Source organism: Photinus pyralis, unplaced genomic scaffold, assembly GCF_008802855.1.
Source record: "Photinus pyralis isolate 1611_PpyrPB1 unplaced genomic scaffold, Ppyr1.3 Ppyr1.4_LG3a, whole genome shotgun sequence".
In the NCBI taxonomy this organism is placed as follows: domain Eukaryota; kingdom Metazoa; phylum Arthropoda; class Insecta; order Coleoptera; family Lampyridae; genus Photinus; species Photinus pyralis.
The window spans coordinates 18,145,687-18,153,284 of record NW_022170509.1 but is presented as its reverse complement, the minus strand read 5'-3'; the positions used below and the strand labels follow the sequence as shown (position 1 = coordinate 18,153,284).

General features: G+C 34.0%; 1 protein-coding gene across 1 annotated transcript in view; it reads left to right on the top strand.

Annotated features, from left to right (window-relative positions):
- The first annotated feature begins 1,106 nt into the window (after window positions 1-1,106).
- Window positions 1,107-7,598, top strand: part of LOC116165843 (metabotropic glutamate receptor 8-like) — a 102,940-nt gene continuing 96,448 nt past the window's right edge. Inside the window, exon 1 of the mRNA XM_031480537.1 lies at window positions 1,107-1,212. The gene's annotated coding sequence lies outside the window, so the exon portion shown is untranslated. The remainder of the gene's footprint in view (window positions 1,213-7,598) is intronic.

Sequence of the window (7,598 nt, the reverse complement as noted above, 5' to 3'; positions counted from 1 at the left end):
AATATTGTGTTAAGGTGCCTAGAAGTTGTGCGCAAAGTGGTATATACTAATCATTAAGTGCAAGGTTCTGACATTTGAAATAGTAACTTTCGTTTTAAATGTTTCTGTGTTTAGAAATAAACTTACTTACAAAAATTGTTTTTTTAAACACTTCTCATCCTTACTATTTTTACTAACTGTAAAAAAAGCAAAAAATAATAATTATAATTTTGTTTAATAATTTCAGTGTGCCGCCAGACAAAAAAGTTTGAGAAACACTGGCCTAAGGCAACAGCAGCCGCCCTACAGTGTTCCTGGCACAACTTTTGGCAGCCAAAACACCTCAAAATGTTCGGACTTTTTTCAGTTTTTCGCTTAAAACTCGAAAACGGTCCATATTTTATGAATCGGACGTCTTTAGTAAATTAAAGAAAACACAATCCTGCGTCGATCAAAAGATTAACAAACAAAATCGGTTCAATAGAAAAATGTTTACAAGCGATCAAAGAAATCCCGTAAGCTCCCCGTCAATTCCTGGAGATCCACGGAAATGCCTGAAATCGGAGAAAATTCCTTATAAATCCCCAGAAATCCTTTCGAAATCTTCTTAAATTCCTCCCCATACTTGCTTTTGACACTCCATTCAAATACTTTACTACCGCCGCTTTCATATAGAAAAACCTACGCTTCGTCACGCACCTTCTCAAAGGTATTATAAATTAATAACAATATTTGCGATTGTTAATTTCAAATACTGCGTGGCAATATTGAGTAAAACAAATAGAAGCTAAAGTTTATTTTTGAAAGATCAAAAGAAAGCTATTTCAGTGACAAAATGCAATTGGAAGGTAGACAAGGAAAGTCAGATTTTGACTTTTTCCATGTGAGAATGAAAATTAATTTAGAACACAATCTCATTGTTCACATGTCATATTTATCAGGAACGACTTCATTCGGTACCGAAAAACAATATTATTGAAAGGTAAAAGTGACCGCACGTGCAGATAAGCGCATCAGGCGATTAATCTCTACCTACTTACGTTACCGCCCCTCCATATCAAAAATATACCTTATGACCAAATCATTCGATCGTGTTAACGCGAAGTGCAGTGCATATTGTGCGGAATGGTTTCCAAAATTTTCAAATGGTTCGAAGGAGAGTTCCTAGTACCGAAAACAAGAAAGCTAAGGGTGAATTTTAACAAGCACAGATTAGGTACCGCGTAAAATGCAGTAAGTAATTTGTATTTTTACATTTAAACATTGGGCATACAATGCAAAATGATTTTGGACAATAGGTAAAGTGTGACTAAATATTGTGTATGGAAATTTATCTCCACACATGTAACTGCCGTTAGTTTTAATCAATCATTCTCCTAATTAAAATTTATACACGACAAATACAATCATCTTATCTATTCAAGTTAATTAGAAACACATGTGTAGTCCATTGCGTCGGCCGCGTCGGTATTTTAAACAGGTGTTTAGAAATCTGTTGATAATTTCATTCTTAACAAAAACCACATTACCTTTAATAGCTTTAATAATAATTATTGTCGCAGAGTTTACTAATTTTGAATTAATTTGATATGAGTGAACTAGATATCTTTCCAAAATGAAATCTTGAAATCGAAACACATGCGAATCAAGATTGTTGTGTCACCTCATGCCTAAAACTGTACGAAAAGGGTGAGTAGGAATTTCATTCTTTTTCTCTGTATTAATCTTAAAATCCGGGTCCTTAATAGAGGCATTTAATTGGTCCAAAAATTCATTCAATATATCAACGTATTCACAAACTTCTTTAGGGTTCAAGAATCGAAAAGTGGATTTCCATTTTTCGCATTTTCAGATCAGATAATTTTGTCTTGAACTTGTATTATTACCTCTTGCATGAGTGTTTAATGGTATTTGCAACCATGACAAATGGAACGATTGAACTTACGGCTATACCCAGGTTTCGGGCATGCCTTTCTGATCTGTAAAACTCCTACCTCAAATGACGTCCCAGGGATGTGGTAAAACTCGTTAGAAATTCTGTAGAAAATTCAAATTCTTTAGCCCATTGCGTAAAAACGTGGTTTGGGTAAGTGTAACGGTTTTAGAGATGTTTTAAATTTCGGGTACTATTTATCCAACCAAGTTCATTAAATTTGATATGAAAATTAACTAAAAATACTGTAGTTGAAGCGTGTTAGTTAAGGAAATTATTATGGTGGCAACGCAACCACAAACGATGTCATTTGGGAATACAAGTTTTGGTGTGTTTTTTTAAAGATAGAAATAACTTGAAATAATGTAGAAGGTCGAAAATGTCCAAAATCATTAGTAACTTGAACAAAAGACGCGGTTTTGGTAAGCATTACACCCAAAACAATGTTCTTAGGGACTTTACAAGTTTGGGGTTGCTGTTACAATTTATATGAAAATGAAATACACTTTCGCTTGCCAATTATTAGATGAGGGGCAAGGCGAACTGGCCTTTACGGCTTAAACGTCACAAATGCCGCTGCTTAGTAGCATGAGGGCATCAGTTGCAGTGAAAGGGTGGTGTTGGGAGCGCCATTCAAGCAATTTGAATGAGTCTTGTTCATTCCGGCTCATTCAATAATTTCCAACAAATTTCAAAAATTGATCCAATTTTAAATTTTTAGTAGTTTTTGAGCTCGGATGTCCTACAATCTTTAGGAAAGGGGTAGTGAATTTTATCGTTCCTTTAGGAGCCACAACGCATTAAAAAAAAGGTTAACTCAGTTTTTTAGAAAAGTTTTTAACAATTATTTATTGGACCGATGTTGTTTGTTCATCCTTTGATCGACGCAGGATTTTGTTTTCTTTTTTATTAAAGAAGTGTTATTCATACCGTTTTCGGGTTTTAAGCGAAAAACTGAAAAAAGTCCAAACATTTTCAGGTTTTTTGGCTGCCAAAAGTTGTGCCGGGAAAAAATTGGTGTGCTCTGTTCAAATTCAGTTATTTGAACCCAACTGGACCATTTAAAATAATAAAATCTTTCACACCACCTTTTGCAGGTCAAAATTATCTGCATACTGAACTATATCTCAATCTTGAATGAAAGTGACCGTTAAAATGATGCTAGTTCATTTTATTTTTGGGGTAGTTTATTATTTATTAACGTGCGAAAGCGAAACATTGTTTTCCAATCAAATCAAAAAAGTAATACCCTTTTACGCTAATCCATTGCCGAGGAAAGTACGTAGATAAGCTTCCCCTTTATATATTATGGCTTTATATAGACAATCCTGCTGCTCAGGGTAGAAATTGATACGTCTCCAAATGGTAGTAGCGGAATTTTTCAACCTAAAAATATGAAAACAGTTCGGAAATAATAACACTTTCAATTATATGTGTAATTGTCTTGCTTATTAATACATCCGGATCGTAATGTAGAGGATATAATTAAGTTTCGGTGGAGAAGGTATCGATTTTGTGCCTTTTCAATATTCTCTTTGAAAGTCTTCTTCCTTTATATTAGTTGACGTACCTATATAATCAAGCCATACACTTAGATTGATAGAATTTTCATGTTAAAAATGTTCATAGTCTGGTAATAGAGAACAACATTATAATGTCGCCGAGCAACGTTCCTACTCTTAGAAATAGCTCTTTATTGGCGGCTCAAATGGTAATTGTACTTCATTACGAATGCAAATTATATATTACAGTACAGCTTCAGATACAATGAGCGGTTACACAACAACATGACAAAGGGTAGATTCCAAACAATTAATTAAACTTTTCTCAACTAGAGTTAGAAATATGTAAATTAAATCAGTTTTTGATTCCTCCACGGTTTCTGCACAGTAGGCTGATATTTTTGAAGTCAAATTATATCATAAATTTTCGTATTCAAAAAATTCTTAAAATTACAAAAAATTATCGGAAGTAGGTACTGATGATTGTACTTCACAATGTTGGAACAAATGACATAATTTTTTAGAAATGTCTCTCCTATTTTTCCCCACTTTTCCTGGATTGTAACTTTTGTGGTCATCATCAAATACTTTTTTTTTGAAGAAAAACCGACCAAGCAGAACTTCTACTGTTCGGGTGACAAAGACCTAATTTTGTTTGAAATATTATTTACGCAATTTTTTTAAAGAGAACCGACCATTAAATGCTTTATAGAAATCAAGAAAATTGTTACATTAGCTCATAAATAGCATTGTTTGGAAACGATGATTTTCGTTTTTGGAGAAAAACGTGCGCTCAAGAGTTGTATCGGTGGTATCTCACACGGTCTGAACAGGTCCAGAAACGGCAGTTCGTATGTTAAGTCATTGGGGAGCAAGAAGGGCTATAGTTTTCGTTGTTTTACCCATGAGGTAGATAAGAAATCTTTTCAATTTTATACTGTGGCATCATGAAAACGTACACGCACTCTGAAAACAGCAAAAATGGTGAATATGATCCAGTTTTATTTATAATATTGATACCCTTATCATTTATTTATGTTACATAAATATTTAAACCGCTTCCAAAGGTATCGGATCTCAGATATTTTTAATGCGCTCTATTTTTGGTGAGCTTTAAATACGAATTGCCGTCAGAGTGACCCTTCATCTTCAATTTCGATCAGGAATCGAAATGTTGCCTGCTCTAATTGTTCTTACAGGTAGGGTATGATACTGCACTCGGTAAATGTGTCCCTTTTTACTAAAATGTTGGGAGACTATGTAAATAAATGAAGGGGCTCGGGTGTACACTCAGGGGGAACATCGCGAGATTCCACTGTGATTTCATTTTCTAATTTGTCTCTGCGCTTACCATTGCAGCAGTTAATCAATACTGCCAATGGGAATCGTTCCTCTGTGACAGGTGTGCTTATTAATTAGACGTAATATAATAACATTAATTCCAGAAAATGTGGGAATTTCCGTCGCAAGTTTTTCATTAAAAATCGTTAAAATAGCCAAGATTAGCAGAACCGGTAATTTATAGATCGAACCTTAAGAAAATGGAAATGTAATAGGCAATATGCAGTGGCGGGTTTAAATTTTTTGCGCCCCTAGGCACACCGAAACATGTGCGCCCCAAAATAATCTTTAAATTGTAATAAATTTTGAGATGCTAATAAAAATCATATTGTAACTTGAAACTTTTAAAACTAATATGAAAAGAAATACAGTATACCTAAGATTCAGTTTTCACACACGTCAAAACTTGCATTGTCGATTATTATTCTTACAGTTACAGTTTGTATAAACTATCTACCAATTCCAATTTATTTCATAATTTTAATTAAAAATTTTTGTCATTTGTAACTTGTTAGGGGACTTATTTTAAAACTTAATATGTTACCTATAGGGCAAAAAATGCCGCCTCTAGGGACGTGCCTAGTGTGTCTACATGTAAATCCACCACTGGCAATATGAATAAAGGTACGTAAACTGAAAAAAAAGTTTTTACCAAAACAGTTGCTTGGGGAAATAACAATTTCACTCTCCCGTTTGAAGCGTTTTAGCTCTTATGGTAAATTTGATCAGTGCCACATCGTGTCTTCTACAATACTGCAACTACAACTTATTATTCCTTGAAGAATACCGTCATACAAAGGCTATTTGTTAAGTTGATGATTTATACTTCTTTTGTATGTAGTTTTGATGTGACTTCCGCTCTAATGTAAAGGATATCAAACTTTCGATATATCTTTTACGCTATTTATAACAATTCAGGTTCTTGAACCGGATTTTTTGAAATGACAGGTTCTAATTTAAGCGAAAGAATTGGAAAATTCCAGAGTCATCACGCTTAAATTGTTTAAATTATTTATCTAAGCGTCTTTACATGATAGGGCATGGTTGTATCGTTTTGAGGTAAATTTATTTTCATACGTTTCTTTTTATGTTACGCCATACGTTGTAATTTAATTACTTATCTTTCTTTTACCTATATTGCAAACCGAAATCCATTTATTAATGGGTTACGTAAGTTTGCATTAATTGGAATTTGGTGTTCTTGAGGTTCGCAGATATCACTATAGGAAATTTTATACGTGTACCGCTTCATACTGAAAGAGAACGAAATTAAAATGCTATAGAATGAAAAGAGCGTGCAAGCAGAAAGACTCAGAACGCCGGTTCTAAAGATCGTCCAGCTCGAGTCCGTTTCGGTTTTTTGACTCGATGACTATATTAAAAAAGACTGTGTTAGGAGAGATTCTTCGCTGAACCTTCAAGGCGATCCTAGGCTTTTCTTTTTTTAAAGTCTTCATGAAACCTGACCGTAGTACCATAGGCAATTTAAACAAAAAACCTAGCTTGGTATCCTCCTGAAAAATGTCAAGTTCCAGTAACTTTAAAAATTCTGATACCCTTTTTATACAATATTTACTCCGCCCCTGGTAGCGACAATGATCGTGTGCGCTCAAATCTAAATTTTCCGCTTGCGTACGTGAACCGATTTTGTCTTTTATTTCGACGTTTGCAGAGAGTTAATTGGAGCACCCCGTTGGGCGCCACTTGTAACGGGCTAGTTACATTTACAGGGGCTAGAACCGCGTCTTGTTGAAAATGAATTTTATTCTTTACGGCACTGGTACAAATTTTACTGTTTTTATAGTGCAATAATAAATACCACGGCTAGCTCAGCAATGAGTAAAAGTTCAATGACCTTTGCCATGCTGAATGTTGGCTCTTTATTTCCGCTTATAATCTGTAAATTAAAACCTAATGGTCTGGTTTGATCATTCTCAAATAAGTAATCAAGTAAATTGAATTGATTCAATATATTGTTCAAAATAATCTCGTATTTTCTTTACACTTGTAATTTACAAGATGAATCTACTTAATGTAATTAATGCAAAATAAAGTCTAAATCCGGTCGCGATCACGTACAAATTGAAATAATCACCTAGATCTTTATAATATTCGTAAATAATTAAATACCTGGTACAAAATTCTACGCAAGTAAGTTTACACGCCTCTGGAGGCCAAAATTAACCCACACGAAGAAATGGTACTATTGACCTTAAGATCCACTCTCACAATTAATATCTTTGGTTTGGGTTGCCTATCATTAACAAAGAAATACAGAAATTCATTCACGGGATAAATCCCCGTAAATCGACCTCTTCAGGAATGTTAGAATGTCTTCTTTTAAGTGCAAATTTCTTATGCAAAATCCTCAAAAACGGTTGATTCCTACTTGGATACATTAAAAAATATTCAATTAACATAAATTATCGATGAGTTAAAATATTCATCCATTGACAACTGATCTCCTTTGGAAGCCAGCCGTTATTTTAAAAATTTACTGATGGAACGCCTTCAACTGGTTACCTGTAGAATGTAAATATTGCAAAATTATTGACGAATTTGAAATCGGCCCAGGTTCCTCACAGTTTATTAGTTCTAATTTGGTTTATTTATGGAAAAAGATGTTCAAAATTATCTTGACTGCTTAGGGTTTTGAGAACCAACGAAGCACGAATTAACTGCCTTTAACTTTTTTTTACCGGTTGCCGTTCTTTTTATAATGTTATGACTTATGAGCATCGTATAATTAAATTGAATGTACAACATTGATTAATAAACTGGTTTTTCAACTCCACATAATAACCCGACGCAATATACTCGTATTTGAATACGAATACCTAGCT